The sequence below is a fragment of the Limulus polyphemus genome, unplaced genomic scaffold (genome assembly GCF_000517525.1).
Source record: "Limulus polyphemus unplaced genomic scaffold, Limulus_polyphemus-2.1.2 Scaffold1999, whole genome shotgun sequence".
Taxonomy (NCBI): domain Eukaryota; kingdom Metazoa; phylum Arthropoda; class Merostomata; order Xiphosura; family Limulidae; genus Limulus; species Limulus polyphemus.
Window position 1 is genome coordinate 2,287 of NW_013667609.1, and position 8,046 is coordinate 10,332.

Consider the following 8,046-nt stretch of genomic DNA (forward strand, 5'->3'; position numbering starts at 1 on the left):
AAGAATGTTATCCCTTATTAACCAACTTATTCTGGCAATTCATTTTTGGTTAACAGATAATTATTTTATCACATTCAAGTTCAAGTCCTGGTTTTCTTTCAAATATTTACTTTGACAAAAAATGGCACAAGATCTTTTCAGTCAGCAAATCTTTATAGCTAATTACTTCAAGACATAATTGTTCCATATTATAAAATTAAGTCATTTAATAGTTTTTGTTTCCTGCTATAAAACTAATTAATCTACTTAATTATTACATTTTAATCATACCGAAAAACTACAGCCTCAGACCATCTAACCCTATTTGAAATATTATGTAGCCATTGAATTTACAGTGTGCTTATTACAACCTAAAATTTTGAACTTTCAGTCCTACTATTTGAAGATAGTTTTCTTGTTCATGGCAAGTCTGAAACTAATGCCTTTATCTTGAGCATTTTAATATTCACCGAACAACTTTATACATGTCTAAGATGTAAGCTGTCAGCATTCACTAAAGTGGAATTATGAAAAGTTACATTCCTAGAAGTCATAATTACTCTAAAGGAACTTTAACAATGCATCAACAAACTTATGGTTCTATCCAGGAAGATGCATTTTGCTAAGTGCCCTTAAGAATTCTAATAATTCACCTGTTACCTAAACATTACTCAGTCAGTTTGAAGAGTTAATTATGTATATAAATTTAGTGGACAGTACCTCTTTCTAATGATGCATCACCATCTCTCAAGTGAGCCTATGAATTTAGTAATAGTCACAGCTGCTTTGATCTTACAACCTAGTGGTTATGATAATAAAGCTCATACTGTAAAACCCTTAGCATCATGATCAATGAATAATTTATTTTCATTTGATAAGTTGGTTATTAAAGAGAACTTTCATTACAGTATAAAATATCTATCCACATTACTCTGACCAGTAAAGTATGTGTGGTCTGTCCAGCATTTTGTGAAGAGGAGAGAGAGAGGCTTTGCTAATAAGTACCTGAATAAAACATACATGGTATTACTGTGAACCAAGAAATCAGAATTCACATATACATTTTCTAGTATTGGCAATTTTTGTATGATTTCAAACTTTGCTACAATCTGTGAGCACTATTTTTCCACTTATATGACCTTAAAAACACATTATGTGGCAATGAAAACTGTATAAATTTGAGGTTTTTTCTTTGATAATATTTAGTTTATCACAGTCATTACTACAAGTCTTTACATTAATTAAAACACAATTTTAGTTCATACCAATTCTCTATGTTGTTTTATCTGTGATATTTACTTTCACATCTTCAGAAATAATATCTGACCAGGAAATAATAAGTGTAGGCCCGATGTCAATTAGCACGTACAAAGACTGTCTTTTTATGGTTCCTTTAACTCTTAAACAAATTATCTTAAATTGTCAACTTCTTCACAAACATGTGGAAGTTTATTTATTCAAGATGAATTTTGCCTTTATATTCATCTAATTCAAGTTTTCTTATAAAACTTCACAACCATCATCCACCATTTCTTTCCTTCTGTTCATGTGTTCTAGCAGAACTACTAGAACAATTTCCAGGTCTGCTTCTTTAAGACTCTAAGTTACATTTATATTATTGCAGCCATTAGTAGATAGTTTTTGTTGACCACATCAGTAACAGTTTTCTTTCTACTTTTTAAAATCATTTATATATTTTTGTGGAATGTTATTGTTTGCAATTACTATTACAGTATCAAATGTTTCTAGATTTAAAACAAATTTAGCTTTGCAGTAATTTAGAATATTGTTGAATATTCTAATTTGGTACTACAGTTGAAGGCAGCGTGACTTTAGAGACTAGAATACCTATAAGTGCAAGTCTTGAGTTCTTTTTTTGATAACTGGAACAGCTGATGTAGAACCTGTTGCTCCAAGTGGTGCAGCTGTGGTTGTTAACACAAAGCTCAATTGAAAATTCCTGGGCACTGGATAATTGAGGTTTATGTCTGTTAAGGTTATTAGTTGCTCCTGCAAATTCCCCCCTTTGTTCACTGTGGCACAATGGTGAGTCTGAGTACTTATAATGCCAAAGATTGGGTTTTGCAATACCTGCAGTGGGCAGAGCACAGATAGCCCTTTCTGTAGCTTTGGCTTAACAATAAATTGCAATGGCTCACATTGTCTGACTCTTTACCACCATTCCCAAAGCAAGTTTCATTTTAAATCTGCACTTGTATGTATTTAATCAATCTTGTAATGTTTTTGCATAGCTGTGAACCTACTATCAATACTTTATAGTATTCATGATAAGATCATTGTCCTCTATTCTCTTCATGGCTCTTTCCATAGAACTCTATACTATATAGTGATGTTTTACAAACTTACAATGTTTTCTATACAAAACTGTACATAATTTTAGATATTATTTTTCTTCTATTCTCAGACATTAATTCCTTCTAAATTTTCTGATCATGTTTTTCAACATTTCTGTTATTCTTAAATTTTTCAACAACCTTTTACGTTTTTGGTCATATTCTATCAGTATTTTCAAACTTTCCTTAATTTTCTTTGACTTTGAATTAAATTAATTGGTTTTACAATATTCATGGGTTTTCTTCCGTTTTTCTGTCATATTTGTTGCCTTTCATAACTTATCTCCACAACATTGTTGAAAGATCTTCAAATATTCTCAATTTCTGTATAGCTTTTCAACATATTTAATATTTCTTTCCTTTCTGAAACCAAACTGCTTTAATATGGGACAGTCTATATAAACATTTTATGTCTGAAATTCTGGAAGATAGCTGATTTGCTCAAGTTACTTATATCTGCTAGCCGCCCTTAACTTTAGAGTAATACAACAGAGGGAAGGCAGTTAGTGATCAGCCCTAACCTCCAACTCTTGTACTATTCTTGTCGAATAGTACTAGTAGGATTTGACCGCCACTCTTACAACGCATCAATGTACCCAAAGTGCGGAGCGTGATTTTTTGCATTCTATTCACTTGGACATGCCATTTTCCTTAAAAATAATAATCAGAATTTTTGTATATTTGTGTTTTTGATCACTATTAATCTTCCATATCCGTTGTGTTATTCATCCATGGTAATCAATTCCTGTGAAAATTAAATGAAAACCTAATTTATTACGCGTAAAAAATAAAAGGTTATTTATGGTAAACCTTGGTGCGAAAAAAACAAATCAGCGAATTGTTCTTTTTTTTTTTTAATTTATGATTGGCTTAATTGTAAAGGAAGTTTGTTACTTATGTACCCAAACTTGCCCAATGAAAAATAATCCCGGTTAAAGTTCAAATATTCAAAATAAAACATATATCAGTACACCAAAATAATTTTTCAGCCATTCAATAGTCCATTGTTTTCATTCTTTCTTTACAAATAAGAATATTTCAACAATTCCTTTAATTAATTTATTTATATCCTTAATATTACAGACAAAAGTTTTTAGAATAGATAGTACTATTTTTTTGAACGAATTGATACATTCGTAAGTGGTATTGTTTGTTGCCTTGCTGGTTCGTAATGCATCTCGCGGGAAGATTTGTTGTTTTTTAGGTGGGTAAAGTAGAAAATCAAATATTAAATGTAAATATGTTTTAAAGAGTATTAAACATTATTGTAACACTTAGTAGTTAATATCGTATTTGGAAACAGAATTAGATTTGTTTTTATATTGGTATTGTTGAATTAAGCGTATGTAATGCAATTAATATTTTAGAGTTAGGCTTAACTACGCATTTCTAACGTTAACGTATTCTAGTAATAATATTCGTTAGAATTTGCGTTGTCGTTATAGTTACAGTATTTGGTTCTAAATTATGAATATTGTACTCTTTTGAGGGAACTTTCTGTGATTCCAGATTTTCTTAACGTTAATTACATTGGCCAGAGAATGGGCAACATAGCTGTTTAGTTTTTATATATTTTTTAGAACTCGAATTTGTTGGCTCTGTAATTGTACGGGCAAGCTGCAGTGGTAATATAATGTATATTTAAGCCTAACAGTAACAAGTTAGTTATCCAGGCAGACTTGTTTGCTCTGTTGCTGGTTCGCTAGTTCTTATGAATGAGACTGAGAGTTGCGTTAATTCAAATTAAGGTAATGATAATTGGTGTTAAGAATAAGAAAATAATAATTTGTCATTAATCCTTACTCTTATCCCCATTTGTAAATGTTTTAAATAGTATTGATAAAAATGCACGTCAATCTTTATAAATTATTGTTCATATTGTTTAAATATTTGACAATATTAATAATATAAAATACTTTAAATAGTGTCTCACTCTCAGCCACTATCCAATTCTAAGCCATTATGATGGGGTCTAGTATCATTATTTCTGGTAAATTTATGATTTACATTACAATATAAACATTACATAATATAGCTATTTACTTCACTATTAGTATTAATGTTATGAATGATCCCCGTAGTCATTGATCTAAAAGTCAATTTTTATACAATATAATATTTATATATTAATAGGCCTACTGACATTATGCTGTAAGCCACTGATGAGAGAAATGGTGTAGTAAAATATTAAAACTAATAGTAATATAGATGTATTTAGCTTACAGTGGCAGAGAGGTAAGTTGCAGACTAAAAGTAAAAGTGGGTTTCAGTACCTGTGGAGAGCATAGCACAGATAGCCCATAGTACAACTTTGTGCTTAACTAAAAACAAGCAAGCTTATACATAACTTACCTTAATCCTCCTTTTACTAATTTTTGTCTTAAGTTACAATAACAGGAGTTCTTGTATACAGAAAATGAACTGCTAAAGCAATTACTTAAACAAATTAACATGGAAAAACCCATTAAGTTGATTTACAAAATTTATTGTAGCATATAAACATTACAAAATCGCCAGTAACTTATCTCAAGGCATAATTTGCATAGTCTCCAGGCATAGTATATAAAAGGAGAAATAAAACATGATCTATTACTCCAGAAAACACAATTGGTTTTATTTAAGCCAATGTTTTGCCATTGGGGCAAACAAGAAACTTGCCAACTGATTTAGGCTTATACAAAACTCTGCTCACTCTTACCACTATGGCTAATGTAATTAAATCTGCATGAGCCACACTGTTTAAAGTATTAAACTTATGTTAGTGGATATATTGAAGCTGTGAATGTAAGAATGATAACTTTAAGGCATCTATTATCAAAGTAACCACACCATCAACATTTATACTACATAATATATATATATATATGTATAAAATAAGAATTTTTATCTTCAGGAACTTTTTTATGTTGTATGTTAAAACAATAAAAAGACTAGATATAAACTAAATGACTACTAGTATGTAACATTGCACTGGCAATAATCATCAATACTGTTTTACATATAAATTTATATGACTGAAATAGTGAGTAATACTTTTCTGCAATACTGTAATATTGAACTAAACATGTGCTGGTCTGTAAGAAACAAAAGCTCTGACAAAGTCTCGATGTAATCACAAACCATTGAGCCTTAACAGTTCTCGAGTGGTCACGATCAAACTTTCTTTTTCTGCATTCCTGGATTTAACCTAAGTAAGGCCATCTCTGATTGGATAAAATTGGATGTCTCTAGAAAAAGTTCCTGTATAAAAAAAATAGATAACCTTAGGCATGTGCGGGAGGCCTATTCTACACTGGTAATGCAGTTTAAACATATGGTTAAGGCAAATGGGAAATTAAACAACAAAAAATACTAAAATATGTTGACAATTCATTTGGTGGTCTTAGTATTATATATTTATTTGTGTGGGTGAATTTCTATTCTTAATGAAGACGACAAACAACTTCAGATAAAAGTTAACTTATTGAACCTGGCATTTTGGCTTATTCTTTTTTTTTCAAGGGTCATTGAACATCACAGGTATCAAACTGATTTTAGAGTAACTGAAAATAAAATAGAACAACAACAATATAAGGGAACAGTACATGTGACGTGTGCTAAAAGTATTTTTAAGTGGGTTAGAATCACTGATCATAATGGTAAAAGTTAAAAATAAATAAATAAAAGAAAAAAGAGTATTATAGGAGCCAGGCATTGTACCTGTTAATGGAAAGGCATCTGTGTTGAATCAAATGACATTCCTTGAATTTTCTGTCAAGAAAGTTGCCATAAGTCTCAAAATTTTATTCAGTAAAGTGTCTCATTGATTGTACCATGTGCTTTGATGTGATGTTCAGTGGTGGCTTCTTTGCTGTTGTCTGGGTTTTATGTAATAAGTGGGTTAAGGTTTCTTCTACAGGAGGTGTCTGTGTCTTGTTGGTGATAAATCTGATAGTAAATGAACAGCACACACTTCACTTGTTTTATAATAATATATTCAAAACAAGTGAAACATGTGCACAAAAATCCTTTACACTATGGATATTAGAGTTGTATCTTAAACACTAAATAATTCTCTTTTTCTTGTTAAAAGTCCACTCAGGCTGATTCAATTACTTTAGAATCCAAATGACTAAACTAGTTTTCTCTACTCTTGTCAGAATAGTATCAGTGAATAACTCACTTGCATTGCCCTGTGGGTTACCAAAGTCGGGTTCAGTTACTTTAGAACACCCTTTGACAAGACAAGTTATTCTCATTATCTCTTAACAAAATGTGAAACTCATTTTAAGATATCGCCCATTATGGCTGTTCACTCACATGTTGGCTTACTTCACATTTTCTTACTGAACTTTGCTGCTTTAGTTCTCTCTTATTATTATTAACTTGCACTTGTGCACCACTTGTATAAATACTTTAATCACTGAGGCATCGAAAAATAACAAAGATTTGAGTAATGTGACATCAACAATATTAGTCAAATCTCGACAACAATGAATTGCATACACAATGTATGACTTTTACAAAGTTACATAACCAAACTTGTCATACCTATCACCATTAAAATAATTACTATTAACTATCTTGTTCTGAAAAACTAAACAATTGTTAAATATTAACTCACAAAATAAATAAATTAATAATACCTACACTAAATAGTCTTGTATATCCAACAGTTGTCAAGATTACTTTAAAAAGTAATAATGAATTTCAATTCACTTTTGTCACGAATTAAAGGGGATTTAGATTTGCCACATTAAGTTTAGTTTCGCATCTGCGAGTGTGGCAATTGGCTAGCATGAGTAGAGCAAAAGATATCTAATATACTAAAGACAATGGATATCCACAAACATTTATTGATAATACTTTATGAAGTTATGAAAACAGAGTCCACGATAACAATGCAGAAACATTACCACATGAAAAAAAATGCAGTTTCACACAAATATCACTATATTGTATATTAGTCCTAAGATTTCAGCTCATAATGGACAGGCATGTATACAATCAGGTCTTGACATCAGAGTTACAGATAAACCAGTTAGAACTTTGAAAAATATGTTAGTAACATCAACCTTTAAACCAAAAACATGCAATAAACCAGCAGACAAATGTGCATGTCGTAGATCATGTTTAAGAGAAAACTAACCACAAGAATGTAGCATACAGTTTGAGATGCAATTTTTGTGGTTCATTATACATTGGTGAAACAGACAGAACTATGAGGAATAGAATTATCAAACACCTTCGAGCTCTACGTACATTAGACAATAAAGCCAGTCCTGTGGCTAAACATTTTGTTGACAAACATTGTATAATTTATATTGATTGTCCCATAACAGCAAACATTATTACTCACACAACTTTTAGACAGAAAATGCAAAGAAGCCCTATTAACCTTTTCCATACAGGTCAAAGGCCATGTCATGTCGTTTATTGACTCGCATTCAAAATTTTATTGAATTACTATTTCATGAATTTATGTCAGTAAGTTTTGTATCAAACTGTAAATTATAATCCAAATTTTAGTATTATACTTTACTCAATTCCTTAATTTAAAGGTAAATATTAAAAAAAAAAAAACAGTTAAACATTGATTTTTGTGTGTCACGTGGTATGTTGAATGTAGCACTGGTTCAAATCGGATGTTTTTGATGTCTCTAGTTTTGTACGAATTAGGAACTCAAACTACTGAATATTGACAAGCTGGAATATAAAATAAGAACCTCTTATC

General features: G+C 30.6%; 1 protein-coding gene across 1 annotated transcript in view; it reads left to right on the top strand.

Annotated features, from left to right (window-relative positions):
• Positions 1–3,493: 3,493 nt before the first annotated feature.
• LOC106465611 (proliferation marker protein Ki-67-like) overlaps positions 3,494–8,046 on the top strand; it is a 79,346-nt gene continuing 74,793 nt past the window's right edge. Inside the window, exon 1 of the mRNA XM_022393535.1 lies at positions 3,494–3,539. The gene's annotated coding sequence lies outside the window, so the exon portion shown is untranslated. The remainder of the gene's footprint in view (positions 3,540–8,046) is intronic.